Source organism: Orcinus orca, chromosome 4 (genome assembly GCF_937001465.1).
Source record: "Orcinus orca chromosome 4, mOrcOrc1.1, whole genome shotgun sequence".
Lineage (NCBI taxonomy): Eukaryota > Metazoa > Chordata > Mammalia > Artiodactyla > Delphinidae > Orcinus > Orcinus orca.
Window position 1 is genome coordinate 89,407,813 of NC_064562.1, and position 22,699 is coordinate 89,430,511.

The following is a 22,699-nucleotide window of genomic DNA, read 5'->3' on the forward strand; positions in this document are numbered from 1 at the left end:
TCTTCTGGGTTCCAACCAGTCTGGGGTCTACATGCTTATAGTCACCATCCTCCACCTGGGTGGGTCGGGGGCGGGGGGCCTTAGTTCCTGTAGAACAACTTAGAGAGTGTCAGAGTGTTATGTATATCCCTTAAGGAGGAAGTAGGACTCTGTTTTCTTGCTGAATTATTGTCATTATACTTCTTGTTTAACGACTTTTACTTTGTTTCTGCATTCTCTCAGTTCTCTAATTAGTAACTGCTTATGCCTATTCTTTGGAATTCAGGGAAGGCCTAGGAGACTAAAGCTTTTTCTATAAACAAGAAACAGGTGACTCAGAGGGGCTTTTGTACCTGGGAGGGCCCTGCAGTGTCCTGCTCAGTTTCATAACATGTGTAGTACATTCAAGGAGGAATCTTGGTCTTTAAAGAAGGAGTATGATTTTGAAAAGTGCAGAAGGTGAATGAATAAAGCAGGGAGTCTAAAGTTAATAGCATAAGCAAAGGCACAGAAGCATGGAAGTACATGATGTTTGCCAGTGAGTGAGCAAGCATGGGTAACACATCACGGGGTGGGAGAGGTGGGGAGGGGATAAGGCCCTCTTTCCATTTTTGGTGAATCCCTTATCGTATGAATTTGGGTTGTGGGAGGCCCTACCTCCCAATAGGGAATCTGAAGGGAGGCAAACGTTCCCTCTCTCTGCCTTCAGACTGCTGAGACATGGACGTGTGACCTTATCTATTTTCACCTGTGAATGTGAATAGGGAGACTGTGATGCTAAGTTGCCAATGTACAGGAATAGTGGCCACAGCAAGTGACCAGTGGAGTGGGGCAATTGGTGACACAGTATGCCATAGTCTGGTCTGTGTTTTGCTGCCAGCTTCCATAGATCCTGACCCTTTTCTGAACCAATTCTCCATCTATATGTTGATACAGTGGGCTACATGACAACCCTCCAGTAATTTTTTCTGGATACATTAACTACAGAGGGTTCCTTTTGTTTGCAACCAAGAAGTGTCTCAAACAATAGAGAATTTCATCTTTTTTGTTTGTTATCAGTGTTTCCAAAAGTTTGTTCAATGAATATCAATTACTTCTGTAATAAAACACTTTTAATTTAATGTAAAATCCAATATAAATGTAAAATATAAAAATCCTTGAAAGTAAAGAATTGAATTAAAATGTAAAAAGAGCCACCTAATGGCAAGAGGATAAAATAGATAAATATTGATCGTAATAGTAATAATTTTAAGGTAATATATATTGAATGCTTACCTCTGAGCCAGGTGCACTATTATGAGCTTTATGTGCAACATCTCAGTATATACTTTCAACAACACTGAGTTGTACATACTATGATTATCAACCTTTTCAGATGAGGAAACTGAGGTTGCAGAGGGTAAGTCACTTTTCCAGAACCACCAGTGGCATGGTGGTGTAGCTAGGATTTAAACCTGGGTAGCCCGAACACAGCGTCTGTCACGGATGAGCTGGTCATCACTTTTTCCTAGGAGAGTTGACTAAGATTCTGTACTAGAGATAATAAGAAAGAATAAGTAGGATTTTGCCAGGTACAGAATACATAAAATGGTCAGTTCAGCTTGAGAAGGGTGTGTGCAAGGGCAGAGACAAGAAAGGCCATTACCTATTCCAGGAATTTGTCAGTGCAGGGGGTGTACTGGGGGCGTGGAGGTGGGGAACAGGTGGTCGAAAGGGAAGCTGGTAGTAGAGGAGTCCGAATATAGGTTTGAAATGAAGTGGGGGTGGGGCGGTCATGTGAGTCCTTAGGTTTAGTAGTTTTTATCCTTAAGCAACTGGAAGTCATCAGTAGTCTTAAGGAAAGGGAGTGACATCCTCAGCAACGTTTTTTAGAAGGATCACTCTGGCAGCAGCACAGAGGAAGTGCTTGGACTGGGAGTGATGAGTGTCCCTAAGGTCAGTCAGCAGGATACTGAAACAGTGCATGAAAAGCCAGTGAGGACAGTGGAAGTGGGACAGAGAGGAAGGCCCAGATTTGAGAAACATCCCTGAGGTGGAAGCAACAGGGCTTGGTGACTAATTTGATGCAGGTGGTTAAGGAGGAAGGAAGAATTGAAGATGACTGAGATTTCTAGTTTGGAAGCCTGAGTAATTGGTGATATCATTAACTGAAATAGGAATGGAAGGAAGGAAATCTCTGTGAGGCCTACCAGAAGACTTATATGTGTTATTTCATTTAACCCTAAACAAACCGATGATGAAAAGATTAAGATGCCCATTTTGTAGATAAGAAAATCAAGGTCCAGTGAGGTTGAGTAACTTGCCAAGATCACACAGATGATAAATAAAAGAGCTGGGATGTGAAATAAAGTTTTACTCCAAAGCTGGTATCTTTCCATGATGGTATTCTATACTCTGACAACAATTTTAGTTTGGAAAAATAGGACTAAAGCTCAGAGGAAAGCTAGATAGAGCTAAAAACATGGTTCCTTTCAGAGGAGGAAATGATTAAGAATGAGGGGAGATTAAAGTCTTACACTATTGGGATAAAGGACTAGAGCAGCACTGTCCAATAAAATTTTCTGCAGTGATGGAAGTATTTTATACTTGCACTGTCCAATATTGTAGCCATTAGCCCACACGACTATTGAACACTTGAAATGGGGCTAATATGACTGAGGAACTGAAATTTTAATTCTAATTCTAATGAATATAAATTAAAAAACCATATGTGGCTAGTGACTATCACATTGGACAGTTTAGAACTAGAGAAACCAGCCAGACATGGAGACAGTCCATTAGAGGAGAGGCCTTGTTGGTAACCCCAAAAATCACTAGGTATTTGATCATCTGCCTTATATCTGTGGGTAAGATTGGTCCTAAGTTTGGGGACTATAATTCATTAATTAGGAAGAGGTTCTTTCCTACTGCAGACAACAAATTAATTTTACCAAGTCTTATTTTTGGAAGGAGAGTAAGTATAATACTCCACTCCTTTCTTTTCTTTTTCCTTCCCTTCCCTTCCCTTTCCTTCTTTTTGCTGCACCATGCAGCTTGTGGGATCTTAGTTCCCCAACCAGGGATTGAACCCACACTCTTGGCAGTTAAAGCGTGGAGTCCTAACCACTGGACTGTCAGGGAATTCCCCCCGCTACCCTTCTTATATGAGACAAAAATCACAGTCATTTTCTCAGTATTTACATTTTTCTGTATAGAGTGTTACTTAAGAGCTCAAGCTCCAGGCAAACACCTGGGTTCAAATCCAAGTTCTGCCACTGAACCGGTTTGTTGTGCCTTGAGTTAAATTACTTCACATTCTCAAACTTCACTTTTACTACCTGTAACATAGGGATAACAATAGTACTAACTCATAGGGTAATTGTGAAGATTAAGTTAAATAACCTATGTAAAATGCTTAGCCAGTATCTGGTACTGGCTTAGCACCCACTAAAGGCTGGCTATTCTGTAAATAGTCCCTTATTGTGATGTTTGCACTTTGCACCTCTGTGTTTTGACATTACTTGACTCTGTTTTTGCATAAGTGAAGGTATTCTCCCAGTTCTCTAAATGTCAGAACATTCCAGAAAAGAAATACACATTCATCAAGATAAAAAAGTGGGTAGGGTTCTGAAAATTCTTATTTGTAGTCATTTTTGTATTTCACTTTGATTTCTGTTTTGATAAAGTACTTTAAATCAGTACAGTGGAAAATCTTAACCCTGATATTTTGTTGTGATCATTAAAATTCCCTTGGTTTAACCTTAGTTCATACACCACATGATCAAGCAAAAATATTAAAAGCTCTAAATGTTGACTCAAAAGATTTCTCAATGTCTGGAAGTTCTGAAGAATGTCGTACTGCTGTAATTAAGATATTTAATGCCTAGTCTCTGATTATCCTAGAAGTAGTTGGATAGGTTGTATAGTGGTTGGATAAATCAAGTACTCTTTAAAGACTAATGACTTCAGAAATAGGAACAAGTAATAGGATCTCTTTTGTTGCCATCGATTTTGTACTTGGTAACCTTTGGACTGAAAGCATTGTGATGTAGTCTTGCACTTTGTATAGTGTTTATGCAAATAACAAATGTATTTTTTCATTAGATTGGGATGTCAAGAAATCTGTGTTCAAGTGCCACTTCTGCTGAGTTGTCTGTTTAGGAAAAGCCATCTTTGGGCCACAGGTCCTCTGCAGCATCTAAGAGTTGACCCAGACTTGATTCTAGAATGATCTCCTAAGTATCCTTCCAAATAAAATTCCTTGAATCTGCCTTTTCTTTCCCCCTTTGTCTCAAAGGACGTACACAGGTAGTTTTTACTTCCGTGCTTTTATAAACATGCTCTTGGAATATTTCATTTCCTTGGAAAACAATTCATGGGTGAGTCAGCATGACGGGGAAAAAAACACAATAGATATCAAAATTGCATGAGGTGGTGAAACGAAAAATGATTTTCTTTGTAAACCGAAATGAAGAGGTACAAAGAAACCAATGACTTATTTGTAAAATGCGTGGTGGAAGGCTCTAGGCAGCGAGCTAACGTGCCGTTACTTATGAAGCAACGCGGCGGGGGGGTGGCCAGGAGTCCTCTCCATACTGCCTGAAAACGGCTATGACTATAAACGTTCCTTTCCGTGAGGGAGAAAGAAAATGTGTGTCGGGAAGCGAAAGAAGGAAGGAAGCAAGCAAGCAAGGAAGGTTAAAAGCTCCCCCCAACACCATCCTCTCTGGAAATACATCATTAAGGGAATTTCCTCCTGCAGCCACGGAACGTTCTGTGGCCGTTTCCACGTCACTATTAGGGGCAGCCAGGGATTTTGCTTTTTCTGGCGGTGACTTCCCAACTCCTCCTGCGGGTCCCCTGTGGATCGCCGAATGTCACCCTCCGCCCGGGACGAAGTCAAGCGGTGAGGAGACTCGGTAGGCAGGCGAGTGGCGCAGCGGCCGGGAGAGGGCGCAGGAGCGTTTCCTGCGTGAGCGCGGCCGCGGGGCCCGTTTCCGGAAGGCTGATTGCATCAGGTGTGGAGCTCGGCGCCTCCTCTGCCCAACCTGGCGGCCACTGCGCCTGCGCGCGTCTCCCCGCCCCGCCCCGCCCCGCCCCGCCGCCAAGGACTCCACCGCGGGTTTTCCTCCCGGTCCCGAAGAGATCAAGCCTGCAGGGGCGGGCGCCGTTTACCGCCCCGGACCCCCGAGAGTGGGGATGGTAGGGCCGGACTCCTGGAGAGCTGTGGAGTCCGAGGGAATAGAGTACCTGAGGAAAGATGACCTGCCTGGAAGGCCGGTGGCGGGTCCCGTCTCTGCTGCTGACGGAAGGGGTGGTCTTGGGCTAATTTCCTCGCCTCTCTAGGCCTGAAGGACATAGGCTAGAACTAAAAGGCGTTAGAGTTAAGAGTCTGAATTTTCTCAAAGTAGGTTAAACTGCGGCCCCCAACTATCCTTGGTGCACGAACTCCATAGGCGTATCTTGGGGTGCAGAGACTCAGCCCCAAGGATGAGCACTTTCAAGGATTTATAGGGATTTCTCAGTGGCAATATTGTCTTTGCGTTGCGGAAGGAGTGATGTGATTGTTGGCCTCCAGATTGGTCTGAGGGAAATTGTTCGTGGCAGAGGTTTGGGGGTGCAAATGCCAGAAACCCCTCTTCCACAAGGCAGCTTCCCCCTACCACTCATTCCTTCCAACCCCACTTGAGTGTGCGTCAGGGTTCCATTATACACTCTTTTATACACACCTAGTAGATTTCCCTCCTAACACTCTTCATGTTTTTTTTTTTTTGCGGTACGCGGGCCTCTCACTGTCGCGGCCTCTCCCGCTGCGGAGCACAGGCTCCGGACGCGCAGGCTCAGCGGCCATGGCTCACGGGCCCAGCCGCTCCGCGGCATGTGGGATCTTCCCGGACCGGGGCACGAACCCGTGTCCCCTGCATCGGCAGGCGGACTCTCCACCACTGCGCCACCAGGGAAGCCCCACTCTTCATGTTTGAAATGACATTTTTGAGTGATTATTTAATGGATTTCTGACCACCTCGCTGGACTAAGCTCTATGAAAGCAGGGGTCTAGGTTCTTTTTTTATTCACTGCTATTCCCAGGCTAACCATAAGATCTTGTGGGTCCTCAATAAATTTATGACGTCGAAGGAAAAACGTAATGCCGGCCCCAACTGCATTGAGTCCTCTCATGAAGAATAAGGACCGGTGGGGTGTGAGTTTGCTGTTTGAGGAAGGAGTGCATTCTGGAGGTGTGAGGAAGAGGATGAGTGAGGAGGAGCCATCACTTTGTCGTTACTATTAAATTACTTTTAGCACAATCCTCCTGAAGGAGATAGTAGGTAAGGCTGTGTGTAGAGCAGTGGTTCTCAAAGTGCGGTCCTCAGACCAGCAGCGCCAGCATCACCCGGAAAGTTGTTAGATGTGCAGATGCTTGGGCTGCACCACAGACCTACACATTCAGAGACTCTGTCCAGCAATCAGTTTCCAAAAACCCTCCATGCGATTCTGACGCAGGCTCAACTTTGACCACCACATCGGTGAAGAGCAACCCCAATGATGCCTTGGGGACGTTATTCACAGTGTCTGGGGCAGAGCACTGATTACTACCTATTGAGTATCCATTCTTATCAGGATCTTGCTTGTCTGTTTAAATTGGTTAAAATTTAGTTAATATTCCTGGAGGTGAAAAGGAAATTATGTTTTTCCCCTCCTGCAGGTGTACTTCTTCCTTGAGGCGATCTTGCTGTGATTTTCATATCAAGAAATGGTGTGTGTGTGTGTGTGTGTGGCATATGCCTGGGGTTCTAGATAAGGAGACAGAAGGAAGGAGAAGATCTCACCTACAAGTTGCAGCTGGATGGGCCTGGGCAGCTCTCATCTGAGGACATTTTCCCATTATAAGGGAATGCAGACATGTGGGAGAAAAGACTAGCCAGGGATAAGGTTACCTTTTGGTGCAGACAGACGCCGAGCCTTATGGAGGGGTTATCATACCGGGATGCATCGCCTTGGGTCTCGACACTCTGGCCCGCATTCCTCCCTGCCATCTTCTCAGATGATAAGGGGAGCGCGAGTTCAAGAGGCCCCAAAGCCTCTGCCTGCAGGGGTCGCTCTAGGAGCGCGGCCCGCCCCCTCCTTCCAGGCCCCCGCCCCCGGCCCCGCCTTTCTCGGGATCCGCCCCCGCCCGGTTGGGCTCCTCCAACCTCTCCGCGCAGCCGCCGCCAAAGCCCGGAGAAGTGGAATCTCGCCGGCGCCGCTCTCTGAGCGGGACTCGTGGAGCGGCACTGGGCATGCTCAGTGGCCAAAGCCAGTCCTGGTCTCAAGTAGGAAGCTCGTGCGCTGTACCCGCAGCTGATCCTGGCGCTCCTGGCAGGGCGAGATTGGAGCAGAGCTGCCGGGAGCCGGAGCCGAGGCGAGCGCCGCGCGAACCGCCGGTGAGCCCCGCTTTCTTCCTTGCTTTTGCTCTCGACCCCGGGGCGGCCCGGGCGTACTGGTGAGAGACCCGGGCAGCGGCAGCAGCTTGCGGCGAGTGGCTGCGCGTAGCCGGGGCGGCTGCTCCTCTCCTCCCGGCCCCGAGGGCTGCGCGGCCACTGCCGCTCGCCCAGCCGCAGCCACAGCTGCAGCAGCTGCCACCGCATCTGCAGCGGGCGTCTGCTGCGGAGTCCCGTGCGCCCTGCGCCCGCGCCGCAGGGCTGGGTGGCACGGCGCCCGCGGGCTCACTCCTTGACTCCTTCCCTCTGGCTTCTCGGCGCCCTCTTTCCATCGGCAGCCGGGGCTTCGCAGGGCCTGGGGCGGGGGAGACAGGGTTGGAGGGGGTGCTGGGCGGGGGCTGCGGAGGGGAAAAGTGAGGGTGGGCGCCGGCGGGGAAGAGCGCACACCCCCTTGCCCTGGCACCGGCCTCCGCTGTGCGGCTGGGCTCTCCCCGTGCGGCAGCGCGCTCCTGCCGGGGAGTTGAAGACCGAGCTGGCTTATAGGGGATTCAAAGGGGGAAAAGTTCATTTCCCCCTCGGAGGCAGGGAGCGTTTTAACTAGAAAATGGCTGTGCGAAGGGGACCGAATCAGGGAAGCTGGTCCTGAAATCCCTTCTGCTGCCTGCCGGGCGGAATGGAGGGTTGAACGCTAGAAATGACATTTGTGCGATGAAAAAGATTGCTGGACGGAGGGAGGGGTGCGGAGTCCCATAGAAACAATGAAAGGTGATCTTGATGTCGGCGGTGAGGTCTAGAACTGAGGGGTCAGGGGCCAAGGGCCGAAGGAGCGTGGGACCTGGATTTAAAAAAATCATACATTGAAGAAATCAGATTTAGAGTTGTAGTCAAGTTCAGCGCTGTTTAGAGCCATGACTGTCCCAGACGGTTTTGGATGGATTGAGTGGTTGGGGAGGACCAACACTGAGAGGAGAATAAGGTCAGTGTCGGAAGCTCACACAAGATTGGGCGCAGGTTTTTTAGAAGTCCCTCAGTCACTGGCTTTACATTGCGCCTGATGACTTAGGTAAAATACTTAAAGGATTATCATAAAATGATGCCAGCAGTGCTGTTTGAATTCCAAGAAATGAAGAAACTTTGTGATGTTGGCACTGGTTTGTCATTTGTTTTAATATTTCACTGATTTAAAAAGCAGACAGTGGCATCCTGATCCGTTATTCTGGATTTGGTTCTCTTTAAGTCTTTGGTTTATTTTTCTTGTCATGGATTTATACTTCAGATCTTGTCTTTAAATGGCCATGATAATTAAGAATATCTGAATTCGGGTAGATGGCCTTTCAGGAAGGGGGATTTCTTTATGAAGCCGCTTTGTTGTGTTTTCAGTTTGTAGCTTGAAAGCAGTTATTTGTTCAACAGTTGTTCATCGTAACTTGCACAGTCCTAGAAAGGGCACTGTTTTGAAAGGATGACGTTTGTCAGGAGGATGAGGAACGTCCACGCTGGGGGAAATGCTGAGAGAACACAGGTGGCAGTAGAGTACAATGGTCCAGTAGTCAGAACACCTGGGGAAAACAGATGCAAGGTTTCTATAGCTGTCCTTTGGTCATCGGCTTACTATATGACCTCGAAAAATCACTCAGGGTCTTCCTAGGCTGGGCTTGGTCTAGATATTTGCTCAGGGCCTTTGAGAAAGAACTCTAAAGTTGAGATCCTTTTCCAGGGAAGGTGTTTACTTCTTTCATTCTCTCTTCAAAAGGATACTTTTGACTAAGTAATTCATCTGCAGGGAGCCAACAGGGTCCCCTTTTCTGAAACTTTTATAAAGTGGTAGTGGAAAAACTCGATGAGCTAAAGTGTGAAAGACTGGCTTTTTACAGTTAACTGGAGTAATAAGAATACTGACTACAGAATCACCTAGGAAAAGTCTACTGAATAGTGCAAGAATCCACGTGTACAGAGATAAAATATTTTAAAACTTAACTCTTTTTATGTCATGTTTCAACTTTTTGATGACTTTTTTTTTTTCTGCCACCAGAGAAACAAAAACAAACATCAAATTCTTTTTTTTTCCCTCTCTTTTCTGTTACAGCAGGAATTAATACTGAAAGGCTTGCCATTGTACTAGAACAGGGTTATGTTGATTACCCTCATTTCAGGATATCTAAATTTGTCTTTTAAGAGAAATGGAATGTTGTCTCCCTGTGCCTTCTTCAGTTACAGTTTTAAAATATTCAGTACCCTGATGATATAACCCCTGAACTTTTCCAGGGGCATAGGACAGACTTTTAGTAAAGTATTGTAAGAAGATATTACTACTTATGGGGGTGATGGTTATTTTCCTATCCCAAGTTAAGGAAAATAGCATTTGTTCATTATTTACTATGTGTCAAGTCTGATATTGAACTTCTTACATATCTTATGTGTCAGCATCTTTGACATAAATGTCAGTTTCCCAAGAAAGTCCCTCTGAGGAGGTGGACAGTCCTTTGCTTGTACAGCAATAGAACTTCAAAGTTTTATTTTATATGAGACTATCTTCAACTGTTTTCATTATTATTCAGTAAGCATTCTCTTGTATAACATATTTGTTATTTAGAATTAGACTTGATTGGAACAGCCTGTCTTCAAAATGATTTGAATGTTTTTAAGAAGCCTCCATCCAGGTTTAAAAACTGTTTTATGTTCATTTATTTTCAACAACGTTGTACTACCAACAAATAAGTGTAAGGAAGGTAAGCCCAGATTACCCATTTTAATTTTATGTGTTATTAGTGCATATTCTGCGTGTTGATATGTGTTGATGGCGTTTCTTTCGGTTGAAATAGTTTGTCAAAGGCAGAGTGACAGATTCTCCATAATAAAGAATCTGGTGGGATTTGACCCTGGGCCAGGGTCGTCCACTACTTAAATTTACTGTGTGACCTTGGGAAAGTCAGTTCACTTCTTTGGATCTCAGTTTTCCCATATGTAAAATGAGAGCGTAACAGTAGAAAGCACCCTCTGGGTGTCTGTTGGGCCTTCATGTCCCAGTCCAGGGGCCTGTGATGCATCCATTTGGAAAGGGGGACTATAGATAAAACCTTAGATGAAGCCGATTTTGTTTCACTAAGTCTGGCCTGTCCTGCTTTGTGGAATGCCCTTCCTTTTTTTTTGGCCAATTCCTACATCCGTTCTGGTTTTTATTTGTCAAAGGATGGTTGTCATAACATTAACTCTTTGTGGCGCTGCCAGGTTTAGGTAGGAGATAAGGTAATGATTAGATTTGGGTAGAGCACCGTAGTAGATATTTGAAACTGTTTTATGGCATCTTCTGAGGAGACACTCTGCTCTTGGGCATGCAGGTAATCCAATGAATAAGTCTCCTCTGGGGCTGTAGAGGAGGCCGCCCTGTACCTTGGCTGCTGGGGCCTACCCATGTGAAATCTGGACAAACTTTTCCCATGTCCCTGTCCTGTCGATTCAGCTGTTGATCAGAATTGCCGCCCTTGGTCTCTGGAATAAAATTATCATTATCAGTTCATGTTAGCACCATCGCTGTATTGAGCAGGTGCTGTATTGATCTGCTGCCGTAGTAGCAGGAGTGATGGCTGTCGGGATGCAGCTATGTGAAATTTTCTTTTGGCAAGCCATGATGATGGGGCAGAGAGCAAAGGAAACGTGGTGTTTGTAGTATACTTTGCTCTTAAGATGGTCACAAAACTCAGCCTCATTAACGTTTAAGTGAGGCAGGTGAAGAGAAGCCAGAGTTGTCAACGTTTAAATAAGTGATAATAAATAGTAAGTCTAGAGTTTCTGATCATAACTAGGCTCCAGTGTTGCTGGGCCTGTGGTAGGAGCGGGGCAGTAACTGCGAACACCAGGTGAGAGCTGGAAGAGAGGAAGGACATGGAGGCTAGAACGTCAAGTCATCACAACTTGGCAAGAAGTAAGAAGCCTTGATCGGTTTAAAGGTATCAGAGGCCATTGGGTGTAGAGTTACAGGAGACATTCCCTCTGTACATAACCTTATTTCCATAATATTTGGATCCTACCTAGTCTTCTAAGCATTGAACAAATGCTAGGGCAGGCATTACTTTTACAAGCAGGAAAAAAGTCACAATGTATCACTTATTGGTGTATAAAATGTGCAGATTCATATGGACAGCTATGGAAAGAGAACATGCGAAAAATAAATGGTATGGAATTATGGATTAAGGTTTTTCTTTATTGTTTGTGAATGATTTGGTCATTGTAAATAAAGCGAACCATTCTACCCTTTGCCTCTTGTGAAAATCTTGCAAAATTTTGTCTGCTAGGCGATAACTGAGGTTTTTGCAGTGTAACTCTCCTGGAAAGTATGCTTCAGGAATGCTTGGAATAGGAGGCAGAATGGTTTGTTTTGATTTTTACCTTTCAAGTTGACTAAAACGACTGCACTTTTGGAACTGAGCTAGGAAAAGTGTGTGCTTTGGAGGACAAGGTTGGGGAGAACTTGCAGAGCTCCAGAGAGTGAAGGGAACCTCTGTTGTTGAAGAAGGAAGACTTGGCATTACCGGTGGTATGGAATGCAGCGTTCCCCAAATCGCTCCCCTATGAATCAGAGCTTAGTTTCTACACAACATGAAAGTAACTGAGTGTCTACTATGTGCACGTCACAGTGCCAGGGCTGTTGTCTGTTGGTGAGGTTTCCACTCTCCTTACCCAAGTGATGATGATGGCAGCGTAGTGAATATTTCAGAAGTGTGTTCACATTAGATGTGTCCTTTTCTCTGAGATGATATCATTCGGATATGGGGTAAGATTTCTTGTACAAATTGATGGGAATATTTTTATTTGGCAGCTTAATGGTCCATGAAATTGATAAGTCTGGGAATCTGGGCCTGAGATGTAGAGAGCTCTGCCCTCAGGATCAAGTTGAATAGTGGAGGCCAAGCCAAACTGGAGCTTCTGGGTGGGCTGATGGCGCCTCCAGGCCTTCCAGGAATGTGGAGTCATTGGTACAGACCCAAGGTCCTAGGAGCTGAGAAGAAGCTAATTTTGAAAGTGCTCTGGGAACCAGCGAGTGTTTTTGAATTATAGCCCAAGACTGACAAGGAAAACGCCAAGATGAAAGATGAGGTTCTGAGAGAGCAGAAAGGACAAGGGACTGAAATGTGAACTTTAGCAGGCTGGGCTGCGAAATGACACATCTCGGTTTTTGTTTCTTTGCATACAGGTCTCTTTTTGCCCAAACAGCGTGCTTTAGCAATTCAGGATTGGTGATTCTAGGAAATGCTGATGGAGTTACAGCCATAGAACGGGGAGTTGTGTTATAGCCGGCTTGGTTTGGATCTCTGCAGTGCCATGCCCTCCAGGGTGAGCCTTGATAAGTCGCTAGAGGAAGTTTAAGAATAATTTGCTCATGGAATTGGTATTATTCACCTTTAGTTTGAGTTGCTCTTAGTGGGTGGGAGGAGAGGAAAAAAAAACCCCAAATTATTTTTGAGTTTTAAATAGTAGCTTAAGAAAATAGGTAATGTATTTTCAGATAATACTTAAAAAATCTGTGCTTCGTAATATCTGGATCTCACTGGTCGTAATAATAATATATTATTAATATTGTGGATCTCTTTGTGCAAAGAGCTTTACAGCTGTTACCCTATTTAATTCTTACAAAATACTGTAGTGCTATTCCTATTTTAGAGATAAGGAAACTGAGGTCCTTTTCACTAAAGGCTACACAGTGAACAGTGATGCTTGCCTTGGAACTGTAATCAACACAGGAGTCTATGGGTTGCTGAGGAACTGCCAGGGTGAAGAAATAACATTTATTAATTAAGGGCCACCTCTGCCTGGTGCTATACGGGAAACATTTCACTTTGTCTTTTGGGGTACCCTCTTCTTTTTTCTCTTTTTATAGGTGAGGAAACTCTGGTTCAGAAACATTAAAGGACTCACCCAGGCCCTAAACAAAGCCTGTATTATTATTTCCACCACAACATGAAACTTTCCTAGATTCAGCCTTGGGGAGAAGGTGAAAATTTCTCCTTTTGTCCATTTTCAAAATCCCATTAACCTAAATCTGCATATGCTTAGTGGTGGAGCTGTTGCCTCCAGATTATGGCCCCCATGTGCATTTCTTTCGTCTGAACACAAATTGAATAGTTGGAAAATCCAAATATAATTTCTAAATATGTCTGAAACTAAGGGTTGCTGTGTTGAATCTCTCGGGGCAGATTCTGGTCTAGGATATTTCTATTGTGAATACAATACACCAGAATCTGATTAGTTGTCACATGCCAATCATGAGGCAGTGTTGGGGTGACAGAGGCCTTTGATGACTTCAGAAAGTTGATGTGAGGATTTCAGGGCCTCTCCAGCAGCGCTGAGGCTCACTTGAGACTTCTGGCTGCTAGAGAGAGGATGGTGGGTACCCCTTCCTGGGAGCATCAAACTCCTGCTTGATGGCTTTGTTCTTACCTTCTGATCTTCATTTGGTTTCCCAAGTAGACCTTTGTCCTGGGCAGTAGAGTCAGCCAGCAGACCTGCCACATTGAGTGTCTTTGATTTGCTGGGCAGTACTCTGTATCAGTGGAAGTTATGAATAAATAGAATTTCCTTACGAGTTAGGTTTCTTGAGTTGATTCATTCTTGAGTGAACAAATACAGCTGAATTTTTGAGTAGAACTGAGGCATGGTCCGGACTCACAGTGATCTCAGAGGGGCATAGATACTTCGGGAAACACTGATTCAACGTTGCATTCTGAGCAGAGCCTCTTATCCTCCCCGATAACCAAGTTTTATTTTTTTATACCTTTTCCAGATCACCAGTGCAGACAGACATGCATTCATTTGGGTACACTCAGAAACTTCGGCTTCGTTTGTCCATGCCTTTGTTCAGCAAATGTTTGTTGAACACATACTTGGTGCCAGGTACAGTGGGAAGTTCAGGAAGACAGAAAGGAATGTACCAGAGTGTCAATATAAGGTGCTTCAGTAGAGGCATGTGTGTGAGGCTCTGAGGGAGGGGAGAGTAGGGAGGCCTTACAGGCCTTATAGGAGCCGTGGCAAAGGACTGTGGCGGAACCCGCTACAGAAAACCCTTCAGCTGTCTCCTTTTCCATTTTTCTTTGGCTTAGTGGAAGTGTTGCAGCCTGCTTCTTCTATCCAACACCTAGGATTTGCCTCTGCTTCTATAAAGGACCTAGAGATTTGGCCTTTCAAATCTCTGTAGCTGTGGTTCTCAGAGGGAGCAGTTTTGCTCTCTGGGGAACATTTGGCAGTACTCCCTGGAAACATTTTTGATTGTCATGATTATGGAAGAAGTACTGCTGGCATCAAGTGCGTGGAGGCCAAGGATGCTGCTAACTATCTTGCAGTGTGTGCACAGGACAGCCCTATGCGGAGGCAGGTGAAATTTGGTGGTTACCAGCCAGACTTTTAGGATTCCAGTACTGCTCTGCAATTTCATAGCCATGTGATCTCGGACACCACAGTTACACTTGGACAACAGAATTACACAGTGCCTCAGTTTCCTCATAGTGTGGTAGTTACGAGGATTTCGTGAGGTAAGGTGTGATAAGGGCTTACGGCAGTACTTGGGGGAGTTCCCTGGTGGCCTAGCGGTTAGGATTTCGGTGCTTTCACTGCTGTGGCCCGGATTCAATCCCTGGTCGGGGCAAGCCGTGCGCCGAGGCCAAAAAAAACAACAGAAAAACCCCAAACAAGCAAACAAACAAAGAAACAATACTTGGCATAAAGTAAGACCTTAACAGCTATTATTATTTTTAGTTTTAAGCAGCAACTTTAACTTTTGTCTCCGAAGAGCTTGAGTTTGGAGAATCCAGGACAGCTGAGCTTATGGTACCGCCTCTCAGTGTGCTTTGGGGTAAGAGCTGACCATTGTTTTTGTTTCTCTTGTTCCTTTTCGGCCATGGGTTTTATTTTCCACTGTTACCACCTCTTGATTCTAGGGCTTTCCTTTGCCTTTCATCCATTTTTTTTTTCCCCAGGGACCCAAATTTATGCCTTTAATGAACCTTCCCCCTAGAGGGCTGAGAAACATATTTATGATTTTCCTTAGCTCTGTCTATTTTGGGAATGGTGAGAAAACGGGAAGAAGGTCAAGGGAGACGTTGCATTACTTCCTGATTGTCACAGCTCCCTTCTTTATCAAATTCCATGCAGGACCGAGAGGCAGGTGGTACCGTCTGCTTAGTAACCCTTCCCTCTGCGCCCACCAGCTCCACCCCCAAGTTAGGTGCCTGCTGTTTCCAAAATATCCTGTAATTGGGTCACAGCATTATCTGCCTGCTGGAGATCATTTCTAAAAATCAAAGTAAAGACTCGGTCTGTCTCAGAGGGATTTGAAATGTCTCTGTCCTCTACCTCTGGGCTTTGCAGAGTTGTTCTGAAAACAAAAGAAAGCGGACTTGTTATCTCGATTAGGTGGCAGTCTCTCTGTGGCCTAGAGCTGTGTCATATTTTCACTTGCACATGCACTCAAACCATGGTCCTTTCTGACTTTCAGCTGGAAGGTGAGCTTGTGGACTCCACACAACAGATCAAATTTACTGTTGAATTTTTATCACGTGATTGACTTGTAAAGGTTTTCCTTCAGTGTCTTGAATGGTATCAACAGACTAGAGAAAACTTAAGTTCAGTTGATATAGGTTTCTAATTTCCTTCCCCATGACACTGTCCTCTCTCCCCTGAATGAGAGCAGTGGCCTCTCAGTGGCCTCTCGGCTTGTCCAGCTCCATTCAATCAGTTTGGCTTTCCAAGTGCTGGGCGCCGTTCCAAACGATGCACATGGAAACTGACTGGGACGGCCACTGCCTCTGACAGCTAAAGAACTAGTAAAATGCGATGTGTGCTTCCCAGATCAGCAGCTGCTCTGTTTGGGTGTGGGGTGTGTGTCAGGCAAGCTTCCCAGGAGAAGGGATGCTCCATCTATCCCACCGCACACCTGGCCCCTCCGTCTCTGCCGCTGTGTCAGGCGCCCCTGACTCCCAGCTCCGAAGCGTGCCTCCACTTCCTTCCCACCGCTCTTGCCTCTCACCTAGGAGTCTGCAGCTCCTCGTCCAGGGCCTCTCCTTGTTCTCGGCAGGGTCTCCGAGGTCATCTCTTGAGATCCGCAGGCCTGGGCACGCCCACCCCACCCGCAGGGGCTCCTCGCCGCGCTCAGGAGGAAGCCCAGCTCCTTGGCACCGCATGTGAGCCCCTCATGGCCTGCTTGCTCTGCATCTCGTGCTCTGAGCTCGGGCCTCACGGTATTTACAACACGACAGTTTTCTCTGGCCTTTTGTCCTATTCCCATCGCCTGCAACCATCCCTGCCGTCTGTGTGCTCTTTACCTGCTTGACTTTCGTTCCTCCTTTTGGGAAGTAGCTTAATCATCACCCACCTCAGTGTGCGGCAGGGTGACCTGAGGGCTCTTTAAAACACACACGGCCGGCCCCACCCCAGGGCTTCTGATCCCATAGGCCTGTGGTGTCTGTAGCCTGATGAAAGCTTGCAGTTTAATGATTTCCCAGGAGATGCTGATTCTGCTCATCTGGGGACTGCACTTGGAACATGGTCACCCAGGACAGGGTGACTGGTTCTTCTCGCTCCCATGGTGAGCTTCCTCACACCCACTTACATCCCACCTTTGTTAGCACGCAGAACTGTAACCGTTTACTTCCCTGGCTCCTTTTCCAGTCCGTAAGCCCTGGAGGGACAGCACTGTGGCTTCTTCATCTTTGTGTTCCCAGTGTTTTGGAAGTCCTGGGTGCTTGATTAACATTTGTCAAAGAATGAGTGTGTGAATGAACAAGAATGTTATCGTTGGAGGCTTTGATAAATATGCCCCAGGACATTTTCAGCAGCTAGTTTTCCTGAGAGTTTATCCCCAGATATGGTGGTATAGGCTTATAGTATGATGTTAATGGGGTCGGTATGAGTTAACATAAGAGCCGATTAACTTTGTGGTTTTTGTGTCCAGATTCTAGAGAAGTCTAGGGGAGGGGCTACCTTTAAACCCATTATTGTTTCTGGAATGAATCAAAAATACATCGTTTCCTTATAGTGGCTCAGGATGAAAATATGTGTTCACAGGAAATGCAGATGTCATTTAATTTAGCCACAGCATAAGCATGGCCCCTTTATTTGAAATAATAAATCATATTGAACTGAAATTAAGTATAACCAGATGTTTAATCATTTCTCCAAGCCAGAAGGAGGGATAGCCAGAATACTTCATTTCCTTATTCATTCTGCAAATGTTTATTAAGCACTTAGTATGTGCCAGTGGGTTTGAGGGGCATGGCGATGATTAAAACACTCTCTGCTGTCTCTGTGGGAGGGTCTGTGAAGAAATAGAGACGGGTGATGTGATGTAAAGTGCCTAGTGGGTTCCTTTAGATCAAGTGGTCCTAGTATGTGAGTATTAAGCTGTGTCCCTAGTGGCAGTAAGTGATGGCCATGTCAGGATCATGGAGAGGAGCAATTTTAGGCCAGGAGAATGGTACAGAGGGCCTCACTTTAAAGCATCTCTTGGTGGCAGGGAGGATAAGTTAGGAGTTTTGGATTAACAGATACACACTACTATATATAAAACAGATAGGGCTTCCCTGGTGGCGCAGTGGTTGAGAGTCCGCCTGCCGATGCAGGGGACATGGGTTCGTGCCCCGGTCCGGGAAGATCCCACGTGCCGCGGAGCGGCTAGGCCCGTGAGCCATGGCCACTGAGCCTGCGCGTCTGGAGCCTGTGCTCCGCAACGGGAGAGGCCACAGCAGTGAGAGGCCCACGTACCGCAAAAAAACCAAAAAACAAACAAACAAACAAAAAACAGATAAACAACAGGGACCTACTGTATAGCAGAGGGAACTATATTCAGTATCTTGTAATAACCTATAATGGAGAAGAATCTGAAAAAGAATACACACACACACACACACACACACACACACATACACATATAATTGAATCACTTTGCTGTATACCTGAAACTAGCACAGCATTGTGAATCAACTATACTTTAATTAAAAAAAAGATACTCAAGGAATACGCCCCCCCCCCCCAAACGAAAAAAGCTCCTTAAGGAGCCCTAATGATCCTGTAGTCCTGAAAACTGGATTGATATCTCTCATTATTATTGTGCCTGGTCATCGGTCATCCAGGCTTCGGCTCTAGGCTTGCTTCCAGGTACTCTAAAGCAGTGTTTCTCAAAGTGATTAGAAACCTGAGTGATTGGAAATATATTGTGAATAAAGGTTTCTGCCATTAAATTCAGAAAATTGTGTATACCTACTCTCCATCAGCATATTTAAGAAGTCCTGCTGAAAAGAAGTTTGTTAACTTCCTTTAACCCAGCATTTGCCTGTGGGTGCATCTTGCACAGTCTCTTCTGAACTGGTGTTTCTTGGCGCACACCTTGGACAGCCAGCTCTGGAAGTTCTGCTTTGCATGCCCCTGAACGAACATTTCACGTGAGGCAGACTTCTCTGCTCACCCTTCAGTGTTTTCTCATCTTTGTGGAGGACTGCAGGATCTTCAGTGGGGACAGCATTTCTTTTATTGGTTTTCCTTATGCCTGATCAGTGGATCGGTCCCACTGGCTTGGGTCCAAAGATAAATGGCATCTCGAGCCGGAGAGATCATTGCTCGCGTGGTGCATTTAGGGGAGGAGCTGGCTAATGGAGAGTGGTTTTTGACTTGAATTGTTCAAATTATGACTTCATTGCATCTTTCGGATATCTAGACATTGTCTTGGAGGCCAGCTGACTCTAAGTGGACAGAGGGAGAGAGGAGTGACCAGCTGGAGTTGCTAAGGCTGAGCATTAGGTATGAGAAAAATAAACTTGGGGTCAGACTTGGTTAAGCCTGTCCTGGGTTTTTGCTGACATTTTGGAATCTTCCCGACTTAAAAGAATATTGGCTTTTAGATTTTTTTCTGTTGAGGTGTGTTTAGTTTTGGTCCTACGTGAGGTCAGAGCTGACGGACTAGGTCTGTCTTTGTGAAGAATTTCATTCTCTGATCATCTTTATGGTTGTAGTTTGGCATGGAGGGCAGGAAATGGACTAGGTCGGGCGAGCTCACTGAAAATTTTCATTTGAGGGAGAGCCCTGGATGAGTCTTTTTGAAAGAATATTTGCATAGATAGAATAATTCAGAGTAAAAGAGTGTTGGTTCAGTTTTCAGGGATGGGAGGAGGCCCCTATCCTGTGCTGCTGATTTTTAATGCTTGGGGCAACTCCCAGAAAGATGCAGTAGGACTTAACTGAGAAGAGGGTTAAAAGAAGCTGCAGATATAGATGGAATAGCCCCCAAAACCCTCCACCCAGGGAAGGAGCCAGTGTGGAGCACAAGGAGAATTAGGGCTGGGGGTCCCTGGGGGTTCCTTCTAGTTCTGGGAATTTAGACTTTGAATTTGCAGTGATTGGTGCTTTTGGGTCCCCCTTGTCAGGGTACTCTTTTCTTGGCATTGGTGCTTTCCCTAAATGGGACAGTACATTTAGTGTGAACAGTAGATTTGTTGCATACCATTACTGTGGTCAGTATCTCCATGTCTTCAACCATCTATTATCCCGAATTTCAGGGGGAAAAAAAAGCCCGTGTTTGAATTAATCGTATTGCAATGATTTGAGCAGAAAATGTATGAGCAGTGGTGCAACAGAAGTAACACTCACCACTCTTATTCATGAGACTTAGCAATTGGGTCAGTGTCGTTTTCTAAAAATGTCTTTTTTTCCAGGACTTGAGGTTATTTGTACTAAAATAAATAGAGGAAGTCTTGCATTCCATCTACTTAACATATAATGGTCTCCCGATCAAAGCCATCTCCTGCTGACTTGAGTTTTATTTTAGCTTAAGTCATTTTCCTTTACTGGTACCAGATCGTGCTGTTATGTGTATATTTTACAAGCTGCAAGTAGAAATAAAAAGCAAAAATAAGATGTGGCATTGTATTGAATTTTGTCTTTTTCCCCCTTTTGTTCTGAGAACATGTGGCTTACAAGAAAAACCAATAAAGATAGACGACTGGGGAGAGTGTTGATTTGTGGCATTATTATCTTTATTTCTTGTAAAGAAAACAGGATTTTCATTAGATGCTATTGTGCTGTTTTCCATTGAGAGAGATAATAGTGGGATGGATGGCCCCATTCAGAGTCTATATACATTTTTGCTTAACATTTAAATGATTTTTGTATGAACATTTGTAAAGGTGTTTCTTTCTTTCTGCAGCACCAGCTATTAAACAGTGTGGTGCTATCTTGCCCAAAACAATTTCCTTCCATAGGAGAGCTCGGTGGATACACGTTTTTATGAAATCACATTTGCTTTTCCTTAGTGTTGACCTTGAAAGCTAACTTTTGAAATGCTTGCAGATATATCCTTTTGATAGATGGTTAGGTCAAAGGAGGATACCCAATGTGATGTGATTTTTTTTTTTAACATCTTTATTGGGGTATAGTTGCTTTACAATGGTGTGTTAGTTTCTGCTGTATAACAAAGTGAATCAGCTATACGTATAATACATCCCCATATCTCCTCCCTCTTGTGTCTCCCTCCCACACTCCCTATCCCACCCCTCTAGGTGGTCACAAAGCACCAAGCTGATCTCCCTGTGCTATGCGGCTGCTTCCCACTAGCTATCTATTTTACGTTTGGTAGTGTATATATGTCCATGCCACTCTCTCACTTCGTCCCAGCTTACCCTTCCCCCTCCCCATGTCCTCAAGTCCATTCTCTACATCTGCGTGTGATGTGATTTTAAACATTTCATTTGCATAAAGCAAAAGTTCGTGGGAGAATGAGTAGAAACAAGTAGAGATGTTGGGGATGACTCTGCTGGCTTTCCCTCTCTTCTTCCCCAGCCACCCTCAGTGTTTCTGTATCCTTTTAGCAATGAGTAAAAGGGAAAAACATAATTCTCATGTATTCATTCTTAATTCATCTAAAGGATGTGCATTTCAGGGGTGTTTCTTCAAGGAGACTAACTGGGAACGAAAGAGAACTGGTATCATGTTTAGTGAAATAAACCGGTCACGAAAGGACCAATATCGTATGAATGTCCTTATATGTGGTGCCTGGAGAAGTCAGGTTTACAGAGACAAAGTGGAAGGTGGTCGCCAGGGCCTGGAAGGAAGAGGTCATAATGGGGAGTTATTGTTTAATGGGTTCAGAGTATCAGGTGGGGAAGATGAAAAAGTTCTGGAGATGGATGGTGGTGATGGTTGCACAGCACTGTGAATGTGCTTAATTCCACAGAACTGTACACCTAAAAATGGCTAAAATGATAAATTTGGTTATGTACACTTTACCACAATTAAAAAAAAGGTTTAACCCCTCCCCCCCCCAAAAAAAGAGAACTGGTCCTGTGTCCTCACCAGCAGAGGTACTGTGACCCAAGGACTTCTGACTTATTGTCAATGTGGAACCTGAAGGAGGAGTTAATTTGCACTGGACTGAAGCTGCTGGGGCAGCTGTTCTGATGTCTGTGCAATCTGCCCCCGGGGCTGAGGCTCTGAGATTGTGCGGGTTCCCAGGACCCCAGGAGCTGGGGAGGGTACAGGTGCCACTCAGCTGAACCTGATCCTCAACTCCTGTGTTTTCAAAAGCTTTCTTTAGTGTAGGACTAACACTGATCCAGACAAGTTTGAAATCGTGAAGTTTGAAATTGGGTATGCTCTATGTGGGTTTGAAGTTTGAAATTGGGTATGCTCTGTGTGGGTCATGTTTTTGGTCATGTATGTTACTGACTTCTGCTTTGAAGATGAAGCGATTTGGTAAAAATTAATCTTCATTGGGATGTCCTCAAAAACTGTGGCACCTTTCCCATGTATTCTGTTGAGTGTGCCTTCATAGCCAAGCGGCCAGCTGGCCTCACCCTTCTTTTGCCTTGTCCATTTGTGGTTCTAAAGAGAGCATGGACTTCAGATCTAGACAGAGCCGAGTTTCACTTTGGGCCCTGCCTTGGGATAGGTGGATATAGGTGGGTGCCCTGCCTGAGCCCCAGTTTCTCTCTATAAAATATCTAGAGCGATACCTACCTGGGTGGGAGGGTTTCCTGTGATAATGTGAAAATGTGTGCTATAAAGTGATCAAGATATTTACTGCCTTGATTTCCTGTTGTTGAAGTCGTTGGTAGGTGGACCAGGATTTTAGATTAACTCCACATCGGTTACTGTGCTGTGGAAGATGGTCCTTGATCAAAAACTTACATATGTTTAGTATTAAAATATTTAAACAGATAATTCTTTTAAAGAAGAATGATGGGGAGATATTTGTAATTGGTAGTAGGTTTTTTTTTTGTGTGTGGTACACGGGCCTCTCACTGCTGTGGCCTCTCCCGTTGCGGAGCACAGGCTCTGGACGCGCAGCC

General features: G+C 45.2%; 1 protein-coding gene across 5 annotated transcripts in view; it reads left to right on the top strand.

Moving 5' to 3' along the window:
* Nucleotides 1–7,180: 7,180 nt before the first annotated feature.
* The window catches only part of APBB2 (amyloid beta precursor protein binding family B member 2), a 384,909-nt gene continuing 369,390 nt past the window's right edge, over nt 7,181–22,699 (top strand). For all 5 annotated transcript variants that reach the window (XM_049709563.1, XM_049709564.1, XM_049709570.1 and 2 more), the window contains exon 1: nt 7,181–7,379. The gene's annotated coding sequence lies outside the window, so the exon portion shown is untranslated. The remainder of the gene's footprint in view (nt 7,380–22,699) is intronic.